This window comes from Oncorhynchus kisutch, linkage group LG3 (assembly GCF_002021735.2).
Source record: "Oncorhynchus kisutch isolate 150728-3 linkage group LG3, Okis_V2, whole genome shotgun sequence".
NCBI classification, from domain to species: Eukaryota; Metazoa; Chordata; class Actinopteri; order Salmoniformes; family Salmonidae; genus Oncorhynchus; species Oncorhynchus kisutch.
The window spans coordinates 5,049,555-5,070,931 of record NC_034176.2 but is presented as its reverse complement, the minus strand read 5'-3'; positions in this window follow the sequence as shown (position 1 = coordinate 5,070,931).

The window sequence follows — 21,377 nt, the reverse complement described above, 5'->3', positions numbered from 1 at the left end:
TCAGATGTTGCTGATGTGCTTTCTAATGTGTTTTATTATGCTTGTGTTATTGTCAGCACTGTTAACAACCCTCGTCATGACTTAATGCTCAAGAAGGAATTACCAAATGGCTCTATTCAAAGCTCATCTGAGTCTCCATGCAGATAAAGATAGATGGATATTTTTAATTTCTGTTTCACCAAAACGTTGGACACCATTCGTGGAAAGATTACACTCGCTGTTACAAATAACCAAAGCCCTTTCATGTCATTGCAGCCTGCTGCCTGCTTAGGTACTGCTACTTCTCAGTGGGATGGATATGGTTGCTATCTATCAGCTGGTTGTAGTCTATCAGCTGGTTATGCTCTATCAGCTGGTTGTAGTATATCAGCTGGTTGTAGTATATCAGCTGGTTGCTCTCTATCAGCTGGTTGCTCTCTATCAGCTGGTTGTAGTCTATCAGCTGGTTATGCTCTATCAGCTGGTTTCAGTCTATCAGCTGGTTATGCTCTATCAGCTGGTTTCAGTCTATCAGCTGGTTGTAGTATATCAGCTGGTTTCAGTCTATCAGCTGGTTGTAATATATCAGCTGGTTATGCTCTATCAGCTGGTTGTGCTCTATCAGCTGGTTGCGGTCTATCAGCTGGTTGTAGTATATCAGGTGGTTGTAGTATATCAGCTGGTTGTATTATATCAGCTGGTTGTAGTATATCAGCTGGTTATGCTCTATCAGCTGGTTGTAGTATATCAGCTGGTTGTGCTCTATCAGCTGGTCGTGCTCTATCAGCTGGTTATGCTCTATCAGCTGGTTTCAGTCTATCAGCTGGTTGCTCTCTATCAGCTGGTTTCAGTCTATCAGCTGGTTATGCTCTATCAGCTGGTTATGCTCTATCAGCTGGTTTCAGTCTATCAGCTGGTCGTGCTCTATCAGCTGGTTTCAGTCTATCAGCTGGTTGTGCTCTATCAGCTGGTTTCAGTCTATCAGCTGGTTGCAGTCTTTCAGCTGGTTATGCTCTATCAGCTGGTTGTAGTATATCAGCTGGTTGTAGTATATCAGCTGGTTGTAGTATATCAGCTGGTTGTAGTATATCAGCTGGTTGTGCTCTATCAGCTGGTTGTGCTCTATCAGCTGGTTTCAGTCTATCAGCTGGTTGCTCTCTATCAGCTGGTTTCAGTCTATCAGCTGGTTATGCTCTATCAGCAGGTTGTAGTATATCAGCTGGTTGTAGTATATCCGCTGGTTGTAGTATATCAGCTGGTTGTAGTATATCAGCTGGTTGTGCTCTATCAGCTGGTTGTGCTCTATCAGCTGGTTGCTCTCTATCAGCTGGTTTCAGTCTATCAGCTGGTTATGCTCTATCAGCTGGTTGCGGTCTATCAGCTGGTTGTAGTATATCAGGTGGTTGTAGTATATCAGCTGGTTGTATTATATCAGCTGGTTGTAGTATATCAGCTGGTTGTAGTATATCAGCTGGTTGTGCTCTATCAGCTGGTTGTGCTCTATCAGCTGGTTTCAGTCTATCAGCTGGTTGCTCTCTATCAGCTGGTTTCAGTCTATCAGCTGGTTATGCTCTATCAGCTGGTTGTAGTATATCAGCTGGTTGTAGTATATCCGCTGGTTGTAGTATATCAGCTGGTTGTAGTATATCAGCTGGTTGTGCTCTATCAGCTGGTTGTGCTCTATCAGCTGGTTGCTCTCTATCAGCTGGTTTCAGTCTATCAGCTGGTTTCAGTCTATCAGCTGGTTATGCTCTATCAGCTGGTTGCGGTCTATCAGCTGGTTGTAGTATATCAGGTGGTTGTAGTATATCAGCTGGTTGTATTATATCAGCTGGTTGTAGTATATCAGCTGGTTTCAGTCTATCAGCTGGTTATGCTCTATCAGCTGGTCGTGCTCTATCAGCTGGTCGTGCTCTATCAGCTGGTTTCAGTCTATCAGCTGGTTATGCTCTATCAGCTGGTTGCAGTCTATCAGCTGGTTGCAGTCTTTCAGCTGGTTATGCTCTATCAGCTGGTTGTAGTATATCAGCTGGTTGTAGTATATCAGCTGGTTGTAGTATATCAGCTGGTTGTGCTCTATCAGCTGGTTGCTCTCTATCAGCTGGTTTCAGTCTATCAGCTGGTTGCGGTCTATCAGCTGGTTGTAGTATATCAGGTGGTTGTAGTATATCAGCTGGTTGTATTATATCAGCTGGTTGTAGTATATCAGCTGGTTTCAGTCTATCAGCTGGTTATGCTCTATCAGCTGGTCGTGCTCTATCAGCTGGTCGTGCTCTATCAGCTGGTTTCAGTCTATCAGCTGGTCGTGCTCTATCAGCTGGTTGTAGTATATCAGCTGGTTGTATTATATCAGCTGGTTGTAGTATATCAGCTGGTTGTAGTATATCAGCTGGTTGTGCTCTATCAGCTGGTTGTGCTCTATCAGCTGGTTTCAGTCTATCAGCTGGTTGCTCTCTATCAGCTGGTTTCAGTCTATCAGCTGGTTATGCTCTATCAGCTGGTTGTAGTATATCAGCTGGTTGTAGTATATCCGCTGGTTGTAGTATATCAGCTGGTTGTAGTATATCAGCTGGTTGTGCTCTATCAGCTGGTTGTGCTCTATCAGCTGGTTGCTCTCTATCAGCTGGTTTCAGTCTATCAGCTGGTTTCAGTCTATCAGCTGGTTATGCTCTATCAGCTGGTTGCGGTCTATCAGCTGGTTGTAGTATATCAGGTGGTTGTAGTATATCAGCTGGTTGTATTATATCAGCTGGTTGTAGTATATCAGCTGGTTTCAGTCTATCAGCTGGTTATGCTCTATCAGCTGGTCGTGCTCTATCAGCTGGTCGTGCTCTATCAGCTGGTTTCAGTCTATCAGCTGGTTATGCTCTATCAGCTGGTTGCAGTCTATCAGCTGGTTGCAGTCTTTCAGCTGGTTATGCTCTATCAGCTGGTTGTAGTATATCAGCTGGTTGTAGTATATCAGCTGGTTGTAGTATATCAGCTGGTTGTGCTCTATCAGCTGGTTGCTCTCTATCAGCTGGTTTCAGTCTATCAGCTGGTTGCGGTCTATCAGCTGGTTGTAGTATATCAGGTGGTTGTAGTATATCAGCTGGTTGTATTATATCAGCTGGTTGTAGTATATCAGCTGGTTTCAGTCTATCAGCTGGTTATGCTCTATCAGCTGGTCGTGCTCTATCAGCTGGTCGTGCTCTATCAGCTGGTTTCAGTCTATCAGCTGGTCGTGCTCTATCAGCTGGTTTCAGTCTATCAGCTGGTTGTAGTCTATCAGCTGGTTATGCTCTATCAGCTGGTTGTAGTATATCAGCTGGTTGTAGTATATCAGCTGGTTGCTCTCTATCAGCTGGTTTCAGTCTATCAGCTGGTCGTGCTCTATCAGCTGGTTGTGCTCTATCAGCTGGTCGTGCTCTATCAGCTGGTTGTCCTCTATCAGCTGGTTTCAGTCTATCAGCTGGTTGCTCTCTATCAGCTGGTTTCAGTCTATCAGCTGGTCGTGCTCTATCAGCTGGTCGTGCTCTATCCCTTCATATTAGCCAGAACCTCCAGACAGTGAGACAGACCTGTCCATTACACAGCGCGTCAGACTTGTAAGACAACACGTCACCAATGTTATGTTGAAATAACCCTTGACCCTTTGGCTCTTTATGGAGTGGCCACTTGCTGATGCGTTTGATAGTCCCAATCACTCGTCTTTTTACGAAAAAAAAAGAGAATTGAAACGATCAAAGTTCACTTATATCCCAACTGCAACTTGTCAATATCCCAAAACCCATTGGCGAGCATCGTGTCCTCCCGTGACCTGTTTTGTAACATGATTCCCTATGAAACGTTGGCAGATAGACACTCTCTGGTAATAGAAAATTAGAAAGTTATAAAAAAAAGAAGAAGTTTAAAACAGCACCGAAGCACACACATGTCTCCACTCGATGTTTACTTGATAAACTGATTGAGGCCCGGCTGCTCAATGTGCCTGCTAACTATGACTTCCTAGCGGCATTTAAAAAAAAAAAACACAGAGTTGGAACTTAGCTAGCAAGTGATTTTCTTTTCTTCCACTGATAAACAGCTTGTAGATTGTTCTTTATTTAAGATAGTTTGACAGCTGATGAGGAAGTTATAGACGTGTTATTGTTCTCAGAAATCAGCCCTCAGCATGCAGCCAAACTTTCCTGACTCCATAGATTGTCTGCAGTGCACTGATTAGTTTTCATGCAAATGTTTTTAACTTGAGAAATACTACACCAAACACCTTCGGTAGATGTCAAATTGCGGGACTAAGACCACCTCGGCAAGCTCTTATTTCTCTTTGATTCATTTAGACTATTTTAAGGAAGTGGTTATGTTGTTGCTACGGTGACCCAGGAGGGACAAATAACAGTACCTGCAAGGGTATGATATGCGAACATCTGCCACACCCACATCAAACCACACCCCGACAACTTACGTTTGGCTTCCGTCATGGCCGCTAGAGTTTTTTAAAGAGGCAGTCTTCAAAATGAGACCAAATCAGGAAGAGCAGTCGCCCCTCAATATGGCGACACATCTTAACTCCTCCTCCACATTTACTGGATTGGTTGAACAGTGCAGAAGAGAACCTCCCCCAAACAGTTTTTTTTCTCTCTATCTCTCTGTCTCATTTACACCTGCTACATTAGGCTAGAGTCTGAGTGCTGATCTTTTTTTATTTTTTTAAACTTTATTTAACTAGGCAAGTCCGTTAAGAACAAATTCTTATTTTCAATGACGGCCTAGGAACAGTGGGTTAACTGCCTGTTCAGGGGCAGAACAACAGATTTGTACCTTGTCAGCTCAGGGATTTGTACTTGCAACCTTCCCGGTTGCTAGTCCGCCACTAGGCTACCCTGCCGCCCCTAGTGACCATAGATAGAAACTGGGCCCTAATCACACACATCCATTCTATAGAAAGATTTGGATCCTTCTGTAACACACCGGGGCAGGTAAGAGATGTCTAATAGGCTCTCTGTTCAAGTTGTTAGCGTCATGGCTTTTCCAACACGGAAATAATAATTCCTTGTAAATGAGAACATGCATGTTGTAATGTGTAAGTGATCACTGTGTAACATCAACCTGAACCTCGCCCCATGGTCTATTTGTGGCACAAAGACATCCAATGCATTAATATGGTTGGTCGGGCCTTATGAACATTTGGAATGTATGTTTAACACTCACTCACGCACACACACACACACGCACGCACGCATGCACACACGCACGCACGCACACACACACACCACACACACACACAGTCACACAGTCATACACACTCATGTCTGCTAGCCAGAAGGAGTTCAGCGTTGGTTTATAGGACAGTAGCAGTCATTAAATATCTCAATAGGTCTGTTCTCCAGGTCTGGATGCCAGTCTGTTCTCCAGGTCTAGATGCCAGTCTGTTCTCCAGGTCTAGATGGCAGTCTGTTCTCCAGGTCTAGATGCCAGTCTGTTGTCCTGGTTGTTGTTGTTTGGCAAGGCAACAATGTGTCATTGTCGAAAGCAGAAACAGTCATTCAGCTACCTAGGCTACACTATTGTTGCTTGGCAACCCAGACTCCTTGCTCTGGCCAAACACAGACACAATGAGCCTGGATCTGAGTACCTCCCCGACCCTCCACTGAATGCCAACACATTTGGGGGCCGTCTGATTGGTCCAGAAACCGATGGGTTTGGACCATAGCCAGAACCACAAGCGTCAGTTTAAAAACAAAAAAATCAGTCATTGGCTTTGATACTCTGATTAGATCCTACCTGCTCGGACAGTTATAGGCCTATCGAGCTGACATGCAACATGTGTAAGTTGATTCGAGGGTGATGTATTTCTTGTAAGTTAGGGATTTGTTGAGCGGAGCACAGAGTGGGGTTCAGGAGAGGGAGGTCTGCTCTGGTGACAGTTAGAAGAGGTGATGAGTGTTGTGTATTTTGACACTGAGAAAGCTTACGATACCATGTGGAGGGAAAGGGGTTGTTGATCAAGTTGAGTGCATCGGGCTTTGGGGGACGACTCTATAACTGGGCCATGGACTTCCTGTTTTGATCGAGTCATACAGATGAGGGTGGGGTCAGAATTGTCAATGTGATTTGATCAACGGTATTCCTCAGGGAAGTGTAGTTAGTCCTGTGTTTTTCACCCTGATGATAGATTTAAAAAAAATATTAAACAGTTATTTTGGACGCAGTATTTGCACCCTACTGCAGTTATACTGCAGTTATACTGCACTCTGGCTACAGTTATACTACAGTGCACTGCAGTTATACTGCACTCCTGCTACAGTTATACTGCACTCTAACTACAGTTATACTACAGTGTATTGCAGTTATACTGCACTCTGGCTACAGTTATACTACAGTGTACTGCAGTTATACTGCACTATGGCTACAGTTATACTGCACTCTAACTACAGTTATACTACAGTGTACTGCAGTTATACTGCACTCTGGCTACAGTTATACTACAGTGTACTGCAGTTATACTGCACTCTAACTACAGTTATACTACAGTGTACTGCAGTTATACTGCACTCTGGCTACAGTTATACTACAGTGTACTGCAGTTATACTGCACTCTAACTACAGTTATACTACAGTGTACTGCAGTTATACTGCACTATGGCTACAGTTATACTGCACTCTGGCTACAGTTATACTACAGTGTACTGCAGTTATACTGCACTCTAACTACAGTTATACTACAGTGTACTGCAGTTATACTGCAATCTTTTTAAGGGAAGACATCTTCAACCATGAATACGTTTTTTTTGCGCAATGTATAATAATGAAGTTGCGAACGTTTGCAGGAATAACAGGTTTCAAGGTATCCATGAGAAGAAGATTTCGGGTGATATTTTATTTTGACATGTTTAGCTGTCTGTGTAGTTTTTTCTGGCAGACTACTTTAACAGAGTTGTTATTCTGCTATGTGGTTACCTGCGCTTAAAAAGGAATAGTCATCTGACAAGTTAAACTCTATCGCACCCAAGTGGCCAACAAAGAAAATACACCCTTCTACAAATCCAAACTTCCAAACTTCCCTTCAGTTCAGAGGTTGATCAATTCAATATTTATGTTCCTGCGAGGGCGCTTCTATTGTGGAATTGGTACATGACACATGCAGCAAGACACAGAGATGGTGTAGGTGAACAAGTAACAGTCAGGAAGAGACAGAAGGACAAACACTATATAACGTTTTCAAGCAATCAATCGCACACAAAACTAGATCATGGTCATTTGTAGGCTACACTTTACATAACTCGGGTTCAACCAAAATACGTTTCTTCTGGCAACTGTGCTCCTGCTTGCTCTTTGGGGTTGCGATACTGTAAAACACGTTGACAATCACCATGGAACTGATGAAAGATAAACCCGCACACAAACACAGTGTTAATTAACCTACGTCATGGGGTTTCATGTATCTTACCTACCTTGATGTGTATCTGAAGGGGTACATGACAGTAGCACTAGCAGCATTGGCTTCAGCCCGTTGCTCCTGCGGGAGGCGGACCATGGGTGTGTGTGTCTTGAACAACATTGAGCTGGAACAGTACAATTGCCTTCTAAATAAAAGTCCCCAAATGAAACTGATGCAAACGGATGAAAATGGCGGAATCATGCCACAATTAGACTGGAGAATGCTAAACAAGGTAGGAATGTTGTTATATAAATTCAACAAAAGAAAAATAATTAGTTAATTTCACCCCCCCAAAAAACTGTTGAAATTGTAAATGAAATCATGTATGTATAGATTAAAGAATTGCATTCTGGTCACACGTATAATATAATGTATAGCCTTACCTATGGATTTTGGGTGTGTTGGAGTGTCAGAGTGTGTCGAGTCCTGTCAGTGTGTAGAGTCCTGTCAGTGTCCTGTCAGAGTGTAGAGTCCTGTCAGAGTGTAGAGTCTTGTCAGTGTGTAGAGTCCTGTCAGTGTGTAGAGTCCTGTCAGGGGGTAGACTCCTGTCAGTGTGTAGAGTCCTGTCAGCGTGTAGGGTCCTGTCAGAGTCCTGTCAGGGTGTAGAGTCCTGTCAGTGTAGAGTCCTGTCAGAGTGTAGAGTCCTGTCAGAGTCCTGTCAGGGTGTAGAGTCCTGTCAGTGTGTATAGTCCTGTAAGAGCCCTGTCAGAGTGTAGAGTCCTGTCAGGGTGTAGAGTCCTGTCAGGGTGTAGAGTCCTGTCAGTGTGTAGAGTCCTGTCAAAGTCCTGTCAGTGTGTAGAGTCCTGTCAGTGTGTAGAGTCCTGTCAGAGTGTAGAGTCCTGTCAGTGTGTAGAGTTCTGTCAGAGTCCTGTCAGTGTGTAGAGTCCTGTCAGAGTCCTGTCAGGGTGTAGAGTCCTGTCAGTGTGTAGAGTCCTGTCAGAGTGTAGAGTCCTGTCAGAGTGTAGAGTCCTGTCAGTGTGTAGAGTCCTGTCAGAGTGTAAGGTCCTGTCAGGGTCCTGTCAGTGTGTAGAGTCTTGTCAGAGTGTAGAGTCTTGTCAGAGTGTAGAGTCCTGTGAGTGTGTAGAGTCCTATCCGTGTGTAGAGTCCTGTCAGTGTGTAGAGTCCTGTCAGAGTCCTGTCAGGGTGTAGAGTCCTGTCAGAGTGTAGAGTCCTGTCAAAGTGTAGAGTCCTGTCAATGTGTAGAGTCCTGTCAATGTGTAGAGTCCTGTCAGTGTGTAGAGTCCTGTCAGTGTGTAGAGTCCTGTCAGAGTGTAGAGTCATGTCAGTGTGTAGAGTCCTATCAGTGTGTAGAGTCCTGTCAGTGTGTAGAGTCCTGTCAGAGTCCTGTCAGGGTGTAGAGTCCTGTCAGAGTGTAGAGTCATGTCAGTGTGTAGAGTTCTATCAGTGTGTAGAGTCCTGTCAGTGTGTAGAGTCCTGTCAGAGTCCTGTCAGTGTGTAGAGTCCTGTCAGTGTGTAGAGTCCTGTCATGGTGTAGAGTCCTGTCAGAGTGTAGAGTCCTGTCAGTGTGTAGAGTCCTGTCAGTGTGTAGAGTCCTGTCAGTGTGTAGAGTCTTGTCAGGGTACTGTCAGTGTGTAGAGTCCTGTCAGAGTGTAGATTCCTGTGAGTGTGTAGAGTCCTATCAGTGTGTAGAGTCCTGTCATTGTGTAGAGTCCTGTCAGAGTGTAGAGTCCTGTCAGTGTGTAGAGTTCTGTCAGAGTCCTGTCAGTGTGTAGAGTCCTGTCAGAGTCCTGTCAGGGTGTAGAGTCCTGTCAGTGTGTAGAGTCCTGTCAGAGTGTAGAGTCCTGTCAGAGTGTAGAGTCCTGTCAGTGTGTAGAGTCCTGTCAGAGTGTAAGGTCCTGTCAGGGTCCTGTCAGTGTGTAGAGTCTTGTCAGAGTGTAGAGTCCTGTGAGTGTGTAGAGTCCTATCCGTGTGTAGAGTCCTGTCAGTGTGTAGAGTCCTGTCAGAGTCCTGTCAGGGTGTAGAGTCCTGTCAGAGTGTAGAGTCCTGTCAGAGTGTAGAGTCCTGTCAATGTGTAGAGTCCTGTCAGTGTGTAGAGTCCTGTCAGTGTGTAGAGTCCTGTCAGGGTGTAGAGTCCTGTCAGAGTGTAGAGTCATGTCAGTGTGAGAGTTCTATCAGTGTGTAGAGTCCTGTCAGTGTGTAGAGTCCTGTCAGAGTCCTGTCAGTGTGTAGAGTCCTGTCAGTGTGTAGAGTCCTGTCAGAGTGTAGAGTCCTGTCAGAGTGTAGAGTCCTGTCAGTGTGTAGAGTCCTGTCAGTGTGTAGAGTCTTGTCAGGGTACTGTCAGTGTGTAGAGTCCTGTCAGAGTGTAGAGTCCTGTCAGAGTGTAGATTCCTGTGAGTGTGTAGAGTCCTATCAGTGTGTAGAGTCCTGTCATTGTGTAGAGTCCTGTCAGAGTCCTGTCAGGGTGTAGAGTCCTGTCAGGGTCCTGTCAATGTGTAGAGTCCTGTCAGTGTGTAGAGTCCTGTCAGTGTGTAGAGTCCTGTCAGAGTCCTGTCAGGGTGTAGAGTCCTGTCAGTGTGTAGAGTCCTGTCAGAGTGTAGAGTCATGTCAGAGTGTAGAGTCATGTCAGTGTGTAGAGTCCTGTCAATGTGTAGAGTCATGTCAGTGTGTAGAGTCCTGTCAATGTGTAGAGTTCTGTCAGAGTGTAGAGTCCTGTCAGGGTCCTGTCAGTGTGTAGAGTCCTGTCAGAGTGTAGAGTCATGTCAGTGTGTAGAGTCCTATCAGTGTGTAGAGTCCTGTCAGTGTGTAGAGTCCTGTCAGTGTGTAGAGTCCTATCAGTGTGTAGAGTCCTATCAGTGTGTCGAGTCCTATCAGTGTGTAGAGTCCTGTCAGAGTGTAGAGTCCTGTCAGGGTCCTGTCAGTGTGTAGAGTCCTATCAGTGTGTAGAGTCCTGTCATTGTGTAGAGTCCTGTCAGAGTGTAGAGTCCTGTCAGTGTGTAGAGTCCTGTCAGTGTGTAGAGTCTTGTCAGGGTACTGTCAGTGTGTAGAGTCCTGTCAGAGTGTAGAGTCCTGTCAGAGTGTAGATTCCTGTGAGTGTGTAGAGTCCTATCAGTGTGTAGAGTCCTGTCATTGTGTAGAGTCCTGTCAGAGTCCTGTCAGGATGTAGAGTCCTGTCAGAGTGTAGAGTCCTGTCAGGGTCCTGTCAATGTGTAGAGTCCTGTCAGTGTGTAGAGTCCTGTCAGTGTGTAGAGTCCTGTCAGGGGTTAGAGTCCTGTCAGTGTGTAGAGTCCTGTCAGCGTGTAGGGTCCTGTCAGAGTCCTGTCAGGGTGTAGAGTCCTGTCAGAGTGTAGAGTCCTGTCAGAGTGTAGAGTCCTGTCAGAGTCCTGTCAGGGTGTAGAGTCCTGTCAGTGTGTAGAGTCCTGTCAGAGCCCTGTCAGAGTGTAGAGTCCTGTCAGGGTGTAGAGTCCTGTCAGGGTGTAGAGTCCTGTCAGTGTGAAGAGTCCTGTCAGTGTGAAGAGTCCTGTCAGTGTGAAGAGTCCTGTCAGTGTGTAGAGTCCTGTCAAAGTCCTGTCAGTGTGTAGAGTCCTGTCAGTGTGTAGAGTCCTGTCAGAGTGTAGAGTCCTGTCAGTGTGTAGAGTTCTGTCAGAGTCCTGTCAGTGTGTAGAGTCCTGTCAGAGTCCTGTCAGGGTGTAGAGTCCTGTCAGTGTGTAGAGTCCTGTCAGAGTGTAGAGTCCTGTCAGAGTGTAGAGTCCTGTCAGTGTGTAGAGTCTTGTCAGAGTGTAAGGTCCTGTCAGGGTCCTGTCAGTGTTTAGAGTCTTGTCAGAGTGTAGAGTCCTGTGAGTGTGTAGAGTCCTATCCGTGTGTAGAGTCCCGTCAGTGTGTAGAGTCCTGTCAGAGTCCTGTCAGGGTGTAGAGTCCTGTCAGAGTGTAGAGTCCTGTCAGAGTGTAGAGTCCTGTCAATGTGTAGAGTCCTGTCAATGTGTAGAGTCCTGTCAGTCTGTAGAGTCCTGTCAGTGTGTAGAGTCCTGTCAGAGTGTAGAGTCATGTCAGTGTGTAGAGTCCTATCAGTGTGTAGAGTCCTGTCAGTGTGTAGAGTCCTGTCAGGGTGTAGAGTCCTGTCAGAGTGTAGAGTCATGTCAGTGTGAGAGTTCTATCAGTGTGTAGAGTCCTGTCAGTGTGTAGAGTCCTGTCAGAGTCCTGTCAGTGTGTAGAGTCCTGTCAGTGTGTAGAGTCCTGTCAGAGTGTAGAGTCCTGTCAGAGTGTAGAGTCCTGTCAGTGTGTAGAGTCCTGTCAGTGTGTAGAGTCTTGTCAGGGTACTGTCAGTGTGTAGAGTCCTGTCAGAGTGTAGAGTCCTGTCAGAGTGTAGATTCCTGTGAGTGTGTAGAGTCCTATCAGTGTGTAGAGTCCTGTCATTGTGTAGAGTCCTGTCAGAGTCCTGTCAGGGTGTAGAGTCCTGTCAGGGTCCTGTCAATGTGTAGAGTCCTGTCAGTGTGTAGAGTCCTGTCAGTGTGTAGAGTCCTGTCAGAGTCCTGTCAGGGTGTAGAGTCCTGTCAGTGTGTAGAGTCCTGTCAGAGTGTAGAGTCATGTCAGAGTGTAGAGTCATGTCAGTGTGTAGAGTCCTGTCAATGTGTAGAGTCATGTCAGTGTGTAGAGTCCTGTCAATGTGTAGAGTTCTGTCAGAGTGTAGAGTCCTGTCAGGGTCCTGTCAGTGTGTAGAGTCCTGTCAGAGTGTAGAGTCATGTCAGTGTGTAGAGTCCTATCAGTGTGTAGAGTCCTGTCAGTGTGTAGAGTCCTGTCAGTGTGTAGAGTCCTATCAGTGTGTAGAGTCCTATCAGTGTGTCGAGTCCTATCAGTGTGTAGAGTCCTGTCAGAGTGTAGAGTCCTGTCAGGGTCCTGTCAGTGTGTAGAGTCCTATCAGTGTGTAGAGTCCTGTCATTGTGTAGAGTCCTGTCAGAGTGTAGAGTCCTGTCAGTGTGTAGAGTCCTGTCAGTGTGTAGAGTCTTGTCAGGGTACTGTCAGTGTGTAGAGTCCTGTCAGAGTGTAGAGTCCTGTCAGAGTGTAGATTCCTGTGAGTGTGTAGAGTCCTATCAGTGTGTAGAGTCCTGTCATTGTGTAGAGTCCTGTCAGAGTCCTGTCAGGATGTAGAGTCCTGTCAGAGTGTAGAGTCCTGTCAGGGTCCTGTCAATGTGTAGAGTCCTGTCAGTGTGTAGAGTCTTGTCAGTGTGTAGAGTCCTGTCAGTGTGTAGAGTCCTGTCAGGGGTTAGAGTCCTGTCAGTGTGTAGAGTCCTGTCAGCGTGTAGGGTCCTGTCAGAGTCCTGTCAGGGTGTAGAGTCCTGTCAGAGTGTAGAGTCCTGTCAGAGTGTAGAGTCCTGTCAGAGTCCTGTCAGTGTGTAGAGTCCTGTCAGAGCCCTGTCAGAGTGTAGAGTCCTGTCAGGGTGTAGAGTCCTGTCAGGGTGTAGAGTCCTGTCAGTGTGAAGAGTCCTGTCAGTGTGAAGAGTCCTGTCAGTGTGTAGAGTCCTGTCAGTGTGTAGAGTCCTGTCAAAGTCCTGTCAGTGTGTAGAGTCCTGTCAGTGTGTAGAGTCCTGTCAGAGTGTAGAGTCCTGTCAGTGTGTAGAGTTCTGTCAGAGTCCTGTCAGTGTGTAGAGTCCTGTCAGAGTCCTGTCAGGGTGTAGAGTCCTGTCAGTGTGTAGAGTCCTGTCAGAGTGTAGAGTCCTGTCAGAGTGTAGAGTCCTGTCAGTGTGTAGAGTCTTGTCAGAGTGTAAGGTCCTGTCAGGGTCCTGTCAGTGTTTAGAGTCTTGTCAGAGTGTAGAGTCCTGTGAGTGTGTAGAGTCCTATCCGTGTGTAGAGTCCTGTCAGTGTGTAGAGTCCTGTCAGAGTCCTGTCAGGGTGTAGAGTCCTGTCAGAGTGTAGAGTCCTGTCAGAGTGTAGAGTCCTGTCAATGTGTAGAGTCCTGTCAATGTGTAGAGTCCTGTCAGTCTGTAGAGTCCTGTCAGTGTGTAGAGTCCTGTCAGAGTGTAGAGTCATGTCAGTGTGTAGAGTCCTATCAGTGTGTAGAGTCCTGTCAGTGTGTAGAGTCCTGTCAGAGTCCTGTCAGGGTGTAGAGTCCTGTCAGAGTGTAGAGTCATGTCAGTGTGAGAGTTCTATCAGTGTGTAGAGTCCTGTCAGTGTGTAGAGTCCTGTCAGAGTCCTGTCAGTGTGTAGAGTCCTGTCAGTGTGTAGAGTCCTGTCAGAGTGTAGAGTCCTGTCAGAGTGTAGAGTCCTGTCAGGATGTAGAGTCCTGTCAGGGTCCTGTCAATGTGTAGAGTCCTGTCAGTGTGTAGAGTCCTGTCAGTGTGTAGAGTCCTGTCAGAGTCCTGTCAGGGTGTAGAGTCCTGTCAGTGTGTAGAGTCCTGTCAGAGTGTAGAGTCATGTCAGAGTGTAGAGTCATGTCAGTGTGTAGAGTCCTGTCAATGTGTAGAGTCATGTCAGTGTGTAGAGTCCTGTCAATGTGTAGAGTTCTGTCAGAGTGTAGAGTCCTGTCAGGGTCCTGTCAGTGTGTAGAGTCCTGTCAGAGTGTAGAGTCATGTCAGTGTGTAGAGTCCTATCAGTGTGTAGAGTCCTGTCAGTGTGTAGAGTCCTGTCAGTGTGTAGAGTCCTGTCAGAGTGTAGAGTCATGTCAGAGTGTAGAGTCATGTCAGTGTGTAGAGTCCTGTCAGAGTGTAGAGTCCTGTCAGGGTCCTGTCAGTGTGTAGAGTCCTATCAGTGTGTAGAGTCCTGTCATTGTGTAGAGTCCTGTCAGAGTGTAGAGTCCTGTCAGTGTGTAGAGTCCTGTCAGTGTGTAGAGTCTTGTCAGGGTACTGTCAGTGTGTAGAGTCCTGTCAGAGTGTAGAGTCCTGTCAGAGTGTAGATTCCTGTGAGTGTGTAGAGTCCTATCAGTGTGTAGAGTCCTGTCATTGTGTAGAGTCCTGTCAGAGTCCTGTCAGGATGTAGAGTCCTGTCAGAGTGTAGAGTCCTGTCAGGGTCCTGTCAATGTGTAGAGTCCTGTCAGTGTGTAGAGTCTTGTCAGTGTGTAGAGTCCTGTCAGTGTGTAGAGTCCTGTCAGGGGTTAGAGTCCTGTCAGTGTGTAGAGTCCTGTCAGCGTGTAGGGTCCTATCAGAGTCCTGTCAGGGTGTAGAGTCCTGTCAGAGTGTAGAGTCCTGTCAGAGTGTAGAGTCCTGTCAGAGTCCTGTCAGGGTGTAGAGTCCTGTCAGTGTGTAGAGTCCTGTCAGAGCCCTGTCAGAGTGTAGAGTCCTGTCAGTGTGAAGAGTCCTGTCAGTGTGAAGAGTCCTGTCAGTGTGTAGAGTCCTGTCAGTGTGTAGAGTCCTGTCAAAGTCCTGTCAGTGTGTAGAGTCCTGTCAGTGTGTAGAGTCCTGTCAGAGTGTAGAGTCCTGTCAGTGTGTAGAGTTCTGTCAGAGTCCTGTCAGTGTGTAGAGTCCTGTCAGAGTCCTGTCAGGGTGTAGAGTCCTGTCAGTGTGTAGAGTCCTGTCAGAGTGTAGAGTCCTGTCAGAGTGTAGAGTCCTGTCAGTGTGTAGAGTCTTGTCAGAGTGTAAGGTCCTGTCAGGGTCCTGTCAGTGTTTAGAGTCTTGTCAGAGTGTAGAGTCCTGTGAGTGTGTAGAGTCCTATCCGTGTGTAGAGTCCTGTCAGTGTGTAGAGTCCTGTCAGAGTCCTGTCAGGGTGTAGAGTCCTGTCAGAGTGTAGAGTCCTGTCAGAGTGTAGAGTCCTGTCAATGTGTAGAGTCCTGTCAATGTGTAGAGTCCTGTCAGTCTGTAGAGTCCTGTCAGTGTGTAGAGTCCTGTCAGAGTGTAGAGTCATGTCAGTGTGTAGAGTCCTATCAGTGTGTAGAGTCCTGTCAGTGTGTAGAGTCCTGTCAGAGTCCTGTCAGGGTGTAGAGTCCTGTCAGAGTGTAGAGTCATGTCAGTGTGAGAGTTCTATCAGTGTGTAGAGTCCTGTCAGTGTGTAGAGTCCTGTCAGAGTCCTGTCAGTGTGTAGAGTCCTGTCAGTGTGTAGAGTCCTGTCAGAGTGTAGAGTCCTGTCAGAGTGTAGAGTCCTGTCAGGATGTAGAGTCCTGTCAGGGTCCTGTCAATGTGTAGAGTCCTGTCAGTGTGTAGAGTCCTGTCAGTGTGTAGAGTCCTGTCAGAGTCCTGTCAGGGTGTAGAGTCCTGTCAGTGTGTAGAGTCCTGTCAGAGTGTAGAGTCATGTCAGAGTGTAGAGTCATGTCAGTGTGTAGAGTCCTGTCAATGTGTAGAGTCATGTCAGTGTGTAGAGTCCTGTCAATGTGTAGAGTTCTGTCAGAGTGTAGAGTCCTGTCAGGGTCCTGTCAGTGTGTAGAGTCCTGTCAGAGTGTAGAGTCATGTCAGTGTGTAGAGTCCTATCAGTGTGTAGAGTCCTGTCAGTGTGTAGAGTCCTGTCAGTGTGTAGAGTCCTATCAGTGTGTCGAGTCCTATCAGTGTGTAGAGTCCTGTCAGAGTGTAGAGTCCTATCAGGGTCCTGTCAGTGTGTAGAGTCCTATCAGTGTGTAGAGTCCTGTCATTGTGTAGAGTCCTGTCAGAGTCCTGTCAGGATGTAGAGTCCTGTCAGAGTGTAGAGTCCTGTCAGGGTCCTGTCAATGTGTAGAGTCCTGTCAGTGTGTAGAGTCTTGTCAGTGTGTAGAGTCCTGTCAGTGTGTAGAGTCCTGTCAGGGGGTAGAGTCCTGTCAGTGTGTAGAGTCCTGTCAGCGTGTAAGGTCCTGTCAGAGTCCTGTCAGGGTGTAGAGTCCTGTCAGAGTGTAGAGTCCTGTCAGAGTGTAGAGTCCTGTCAGAGTCCTGTCAGGGTGTAGAGTCCTGTCAGTGTGTAGAGTCCTGTCAGAGCCCTGTCAGAGTGTAGAGTCCTGTCAGGGTGTAGAGTCCTGTCAGGGTGTAGAGTCCTGTCAGTGTGTAGAGTCCTGTCAGAGTGTAGAGTCATGTCAGTGTGTAGAGTCCTATCAGTGTGTAGAGTCCTGTCAGTGTGTAGAGTCCTGTCAGAGTCCTGTCAGGGTGTAGAGTCCTGTCAGAGTGTAGAGTCATGTCAGTGTGAGAGTTCTATCAGTGTGTAGAGTCCTGTCAGTGTGTAGAGTCCTGTCAGAGTCCTGTCAGTGTGTAGAGTCCTGTCAGTGTGTAGAGTCCTGTCAGAGTGTAGAGTCCTGTCAGAGTGTAGAGTCCTGTCAGTGTGTAGAGTCCTGTCAGTGTGTAGAGTCTTGTCAGGGTGCTGTCAGTGTGTAGAGTCCTGTCAGAGTGTAGAGTCCTGTCAGAGTGTAGATTCCTGTGAGTGTGTAGAGTCCTGTCAGTGTGTAGAGTCCTGTCAGAGCCCTGTCAGAGTGTAGAGTCCTGTCAGGGTGTAGAGTCCTGTCAGGGTGTAGAGTCCTGTCAGTGTGTAGAGTCCTGTCAGAGTGTAGAGTCATGTCAGTGTGTAGAGTCCTATCAGTGTGTAGAGTCCTGTCAGTGTGTAGAGTCCTGTCAGAGTCCTGTCAGGGTGTAGAGTCCTGTCAGAGTGTAGAGTCATGTCAGTGTGAGAGTTCTATCAGTGTGTAGAGTCCTGTCAGTGTGTAGAGTCCTGTCAGAGTCCTGTCAGTGTGTAGAGTCCTGTCAGTGTGTAGAGTCCTGTCAGAGTGTAGAGTCCTGTCAGAGTGTAGAGTCCTGTCAGTGTGTAGAGTCCTGTCAGTGTGTAGAGTCTTGTCAGGGTGCTGTCAGTGTGTAGAGTCCTGTCAGAGTGTAGAGTCCTGTCAGAGTGTAGATTCCTGTGAGTGTGTAGAGTCCTATCAGTGTGTAGAGTCCTGTCATTGTGTAGAGTCCTGTCAGAGTCCTGTCAGGATGTAGAGTCCTGTCAGGGTCCTGTCAATGTGTAGAGTCCTGTCAGTGTGTAGAGTCCTGTCAGTGTGTAGAGTCCTGTCAGAGTGTAGAGTCCTATCAGGGTCCTGTCAGTGTGTAGAGTCCTATCAGTGTGTAGAGTCCTGTCATTGTGTAGAGTCCTGTCAGAGTCCTGTCAGGATGTAGAGTCCTGTCAGAGTGTAGAGTCCTGTCAGGGTCCTGTCAATGTGTAGAGTCCTGTCAGTGTGTAGAGTCTTGTCAGTGTGTAGAGTCCTGTCAGTGTGTAGAGTCCTGTCAGGGGGTAGAGTCCTGTCAGTGTGTAGAGTCCTGTCAGCGTGTAGGGTCCTGTCAGAGTCCTGTCAGGGTGTAGAGTCCTGTCAGAGTGTAGAGTCCTGTCAGAGTGTAGAGTCCTGTCAGAGTCCTGTCAGGGTGTAGAGTCCTGTCAGTGTGTAGAGTCCTGTCAGAGCCCTGTCAGAGTGTAGAGTCCTGTCAGGGTGTAGAGTCCTGTCAGGGTGTAGAGTCCTGTCAGTGTGTAGAGTCCTGTCAGAGTGTAGAGTCATGTCAGTGTGTAGTCCTATCAGTGTGTAGAGTCCTGTCAGTGTGTAGAGTCCTGTCAGAGTCCTGTCAGGGTGTAGAGTCCTGTCAGAGTGTAGAGTCATGTCAGTGTGAGAGTTCTATCAGTGTGTAGAGTCCTGTCAGTGTGTAGAGTCCTGTCAGAGTCCTGTCAGTGTGTAGAGTCCTGTCAGTGTGTAGAGTCCTGTCAGAGTGTAGAGTCCTGTCAGAGTGTAGAGTCCTGTCAGTGTGTAGAGTCCTGTCAGTGTGTAGAGTCTTGTCAGGGTGCTGTCAGTGTGTAGAGTCCTGTCAGAGTGTAGAGTCCTGTCAGGGTGTAGATTCCTGTGAGTGTGTAGAGTCCTATCAGTGTGTAGAGTCCTGTCATTGTGTAGAGTCCTGTCAGAGTCCTGTCAGGATGTAGAGTCCTGTCAGGGTCCTGTCAATGTGTAGAGTCCTGTCAGTGTGTAGAGTCCTGTCAGTGTGTAGAGTCCTGTCAGAGTCCTGTCAGGGTGTAGAGTCCTGTCAGTGTGTAGAGTCATGTCAGAGTGTAGAGTCATGTCAGTGTGTAGAGTCCTGTCAATGTGTAGAGTCATGTCAGTGTGTAGAGTCCTGTCAATGTGTAGAGTTCTGTCAGAGTGTAGAGTCCTGTCAGGGTCCTGTCAGTGTGTAGAGTCCTGTCAGAGTGTAGAGTCATGTCAGTGTGTAGAGTCCTATCAGTGTGTAGAGTCCTGTCAGTGTGTAGAGTCCTGTCAGTGTGTAGAGTCCTATCAGTGTGTAGAGTCCTATCAGTGTGTCGAGTCCTATCAGTGTGTAGAGTCCTGTCAGAGTGTAGAGTCCTGTCAGGGTCCTGTCAGTGTGTAGAGTCCTATCAGTGTGTAGAGTCCTGTCATTGTGTAGAGTCCTGTCAGAGTCCTGTCAGGATGTAGAGTCCTGTCAGAGTGTAGAGTCCTGTCAGGGTCCTGTCAATGTGTAGAGTCCTGTCAGTGTGTAGAGTCTTGTAAGTGTGTAGAGTCCTGTCAGTGTGTAGAGTCCTGTCAGGGGGTAGAGTCCTGTCAGTGTGTAGAGTCCTGTCAGCGTGTAGGGTCCTGTCAGAGTCCTGTCAGGGTGTAGAGTCCTGTCAGAGTGTAGAGTCCTGTCAGAGTGTAGAGTCCTGTCAGAGTCCTGTCAGTGTGTAGAGTCCTGTCAGAGCCCTGTCAGAGTGTAGAGTCCTGTCAGGGTGTAGAGTCCTGTCAGGGTGTAGAGTCCTGTCAGTGTGAAGAGTCCTGTCAGTGTGAAGAGTCCTGTCAGTATGTAGAGTCCTGTCAGTGTGTAGAGTCCTGCCAAAGTCCTGTCAGTGTGTAGAGTCCTGTCAGTGTGTAGAGTTCTGTCAGAGTCCTGTCAGTGTGTAGAGTCCTGTCAGAGTCCTGTCAGGGTGTAGAGTCCTGTCAGTGTGTAGAGTCCTGTCAGAGTGTAGAGTCCTGTCAGAGTGTAGAGTCCTGTCAGAGTGTAAGGTCCTTTCAGGGTCCTGTCAGTGTGTAGAGTCTTGTCAGAGTGTAGAGTCTTGTCAGAGTGTAGAGTCCTGTGAGTGTGTAGAGTCCTATCCGTGTGTGGAGTCCTGTCAGTGTGTAGAGTCCTGTCAGAGTCCTGTCAGGGTGTAGAGTCCTGTCAGAGTGTAGAGTCCTGTCAGAGTGTAGAGTCCTGTCAATGTGTAGAGTCCTGTCAGTCTGTAGAGTCCTGTCAGTGTGTAGAGTCCTGTCAGAGTGTAGAGTCATGTCAGTGTGTAGAGTCCTATCAGTGTGTAGAGTCCTGTCAGAGTCCTGTCAGTGTGTAGAGTCCTGTCAGAGTGTAGAGTCATGTCAGTGTGTAGAGTTCTATCAGTGTGTAGAGTCCTGTCAGTGTGTAGATTCCTGTCAGAGTCCTGTCAGTGTGTAGAGTCCTGTCAGTGTGTAGAGTCCTGTCAGAGTGTAGAGTCCTGTCAGGGTACTGTCAGTGTGTAGAGTCCTGTCAGAGTGTAGAGTCCTGTCAGAGTGTAGATTCCTGTGAGTGTGTAGAGTCCTATCAGTGTGTAGAGTCCTGTCATTGTGTAGAGTCCTGTCAGAGTCCTGTCAGGATGTAGAGTCCTGTCAGAGTCCTGTCAGAGTGTAGAGTCCTGTCAGAGTGTAGATTCCTGTGAGTGTGTAGAGTCCTATCAGTGTGTAGAGTCCTGTCAGTGTGTAGAGTCCTGTCAGAGTCCTGTCAGGGTGTAGAGTTCTATCAGTGTGTAGAGTCCTGTCAGAGTGTAGAGTCATGTCAGTGTGTAGAGTCCTGTCAATGTGTAGAGTCATGTCAGTGTGTAGAGTCCTGTCAATGTGTAGAGTTCTGTCAGAGTGTAGAGTCCTGTCAGGGTCCTGTCAGTGTGTAGAGTCCTGTCAGAGTGTAGAGTCATGTCAGTGTGTAGAGTCCTATCCGTGTGTAGAGTCCTGTCATTGTGTAGAGTCCTGTCAGAGTGTAGAGTCCTGTCAGGGTCCTGTCAGTGTGTAGAGTCCTGTCAGAGTGTAGAGTCATGTCAGTGTGTAGAGTCCTATCCGTGTGTAGAGTCCTGTCATTGTGTAGAGTCCTGCCAGTGTGTAGAGTCCTATCAGTGTGTAGAGTCCTATCAGTGTGTAGAGTCCTGTCAGGGTCCTGTCAGTGTGTAGAGTCCTGTCAGAGTGTAGAGTCATGTCAGAGTGTAGAGTCATGTCAGTGTGTAGAGTCCTGTCAGAGTGTAGAGTCCTGTCAGGGTCCTGTCAGTGTGTAGAGTCCTGTCAGAGTGTAGAGTCATGTCAGTGTGTAGAGTCCTGTCAGTGTGTAGAGTCCTGTCAATGTGTAGAGTCCTATCAGTGTGTAGAGTCCTGTCAGTGTGTAGAGTCCTGTCAGTGTGTAGAGTCCTGTCAGTGTGTAGAGTCCTGTCAGTGTGTAGAGTCCTGTCAATGTGTAGAGTCATGTCAATGTGTAGAGTCCTGTCAGTGTGTAGAGTCCTGTCAGTGTGTAGAGTCCTGTCAGTGTGTAGAGTCCTGTCAGTGTGTAGAGTCCTGTCAGAGTCCTGTCAGGGTGTAGAGTCCTGTCAGTGTGTAGAGTCCTGTCAGAGTCCTGTCAGTGTGTAGAGTCCCGTCAGTGTGTAGAGTCCTGTCAGTGTGTAGAGTCCTGTCAATGTGTAGAGTCATGTCAATGTGTAGAGTCCTGTCAGTGTGTAGAGTCCTGTCAGTGTGTAGAGTCCTGTCAGTGTGTAGAGTCCTGTCAGTGTGTAGAGTCCTGTCAGAGTCCTGTCAGGGTGTAGAGTCCTGTCAGTGTGTAGAGTCCTGTCAGAGTGTAGAGTCACGTCAGTGTGTAGAGTTCTATCAGTGTGTAGAGTCCTGTCAGAGTGTAGAGTCCTGTCAGAGTGTAGAGTCCTGTCAGTGTGTAGAGTCCTGTCAGTGTGTAGAGTCCTGTCAGGGTACTGTCAGTGTGTAGAGTCCTGTCAGAGTGTAGAGTCCTGTCAGAGTGTAGATTCCTGTGAGTGTGTAGAGTCCTATCAGTGTGTAGAGTCCTGTCAGTGTGTAGAGTCCTGTCAGGGGGGAAAGTCCTGTCAGAGTCCTGTCAGAGTGTAGAGTCATGTCAGAGTGTAGAGTCATGTCAGTGTGTAGAGTCCTGTC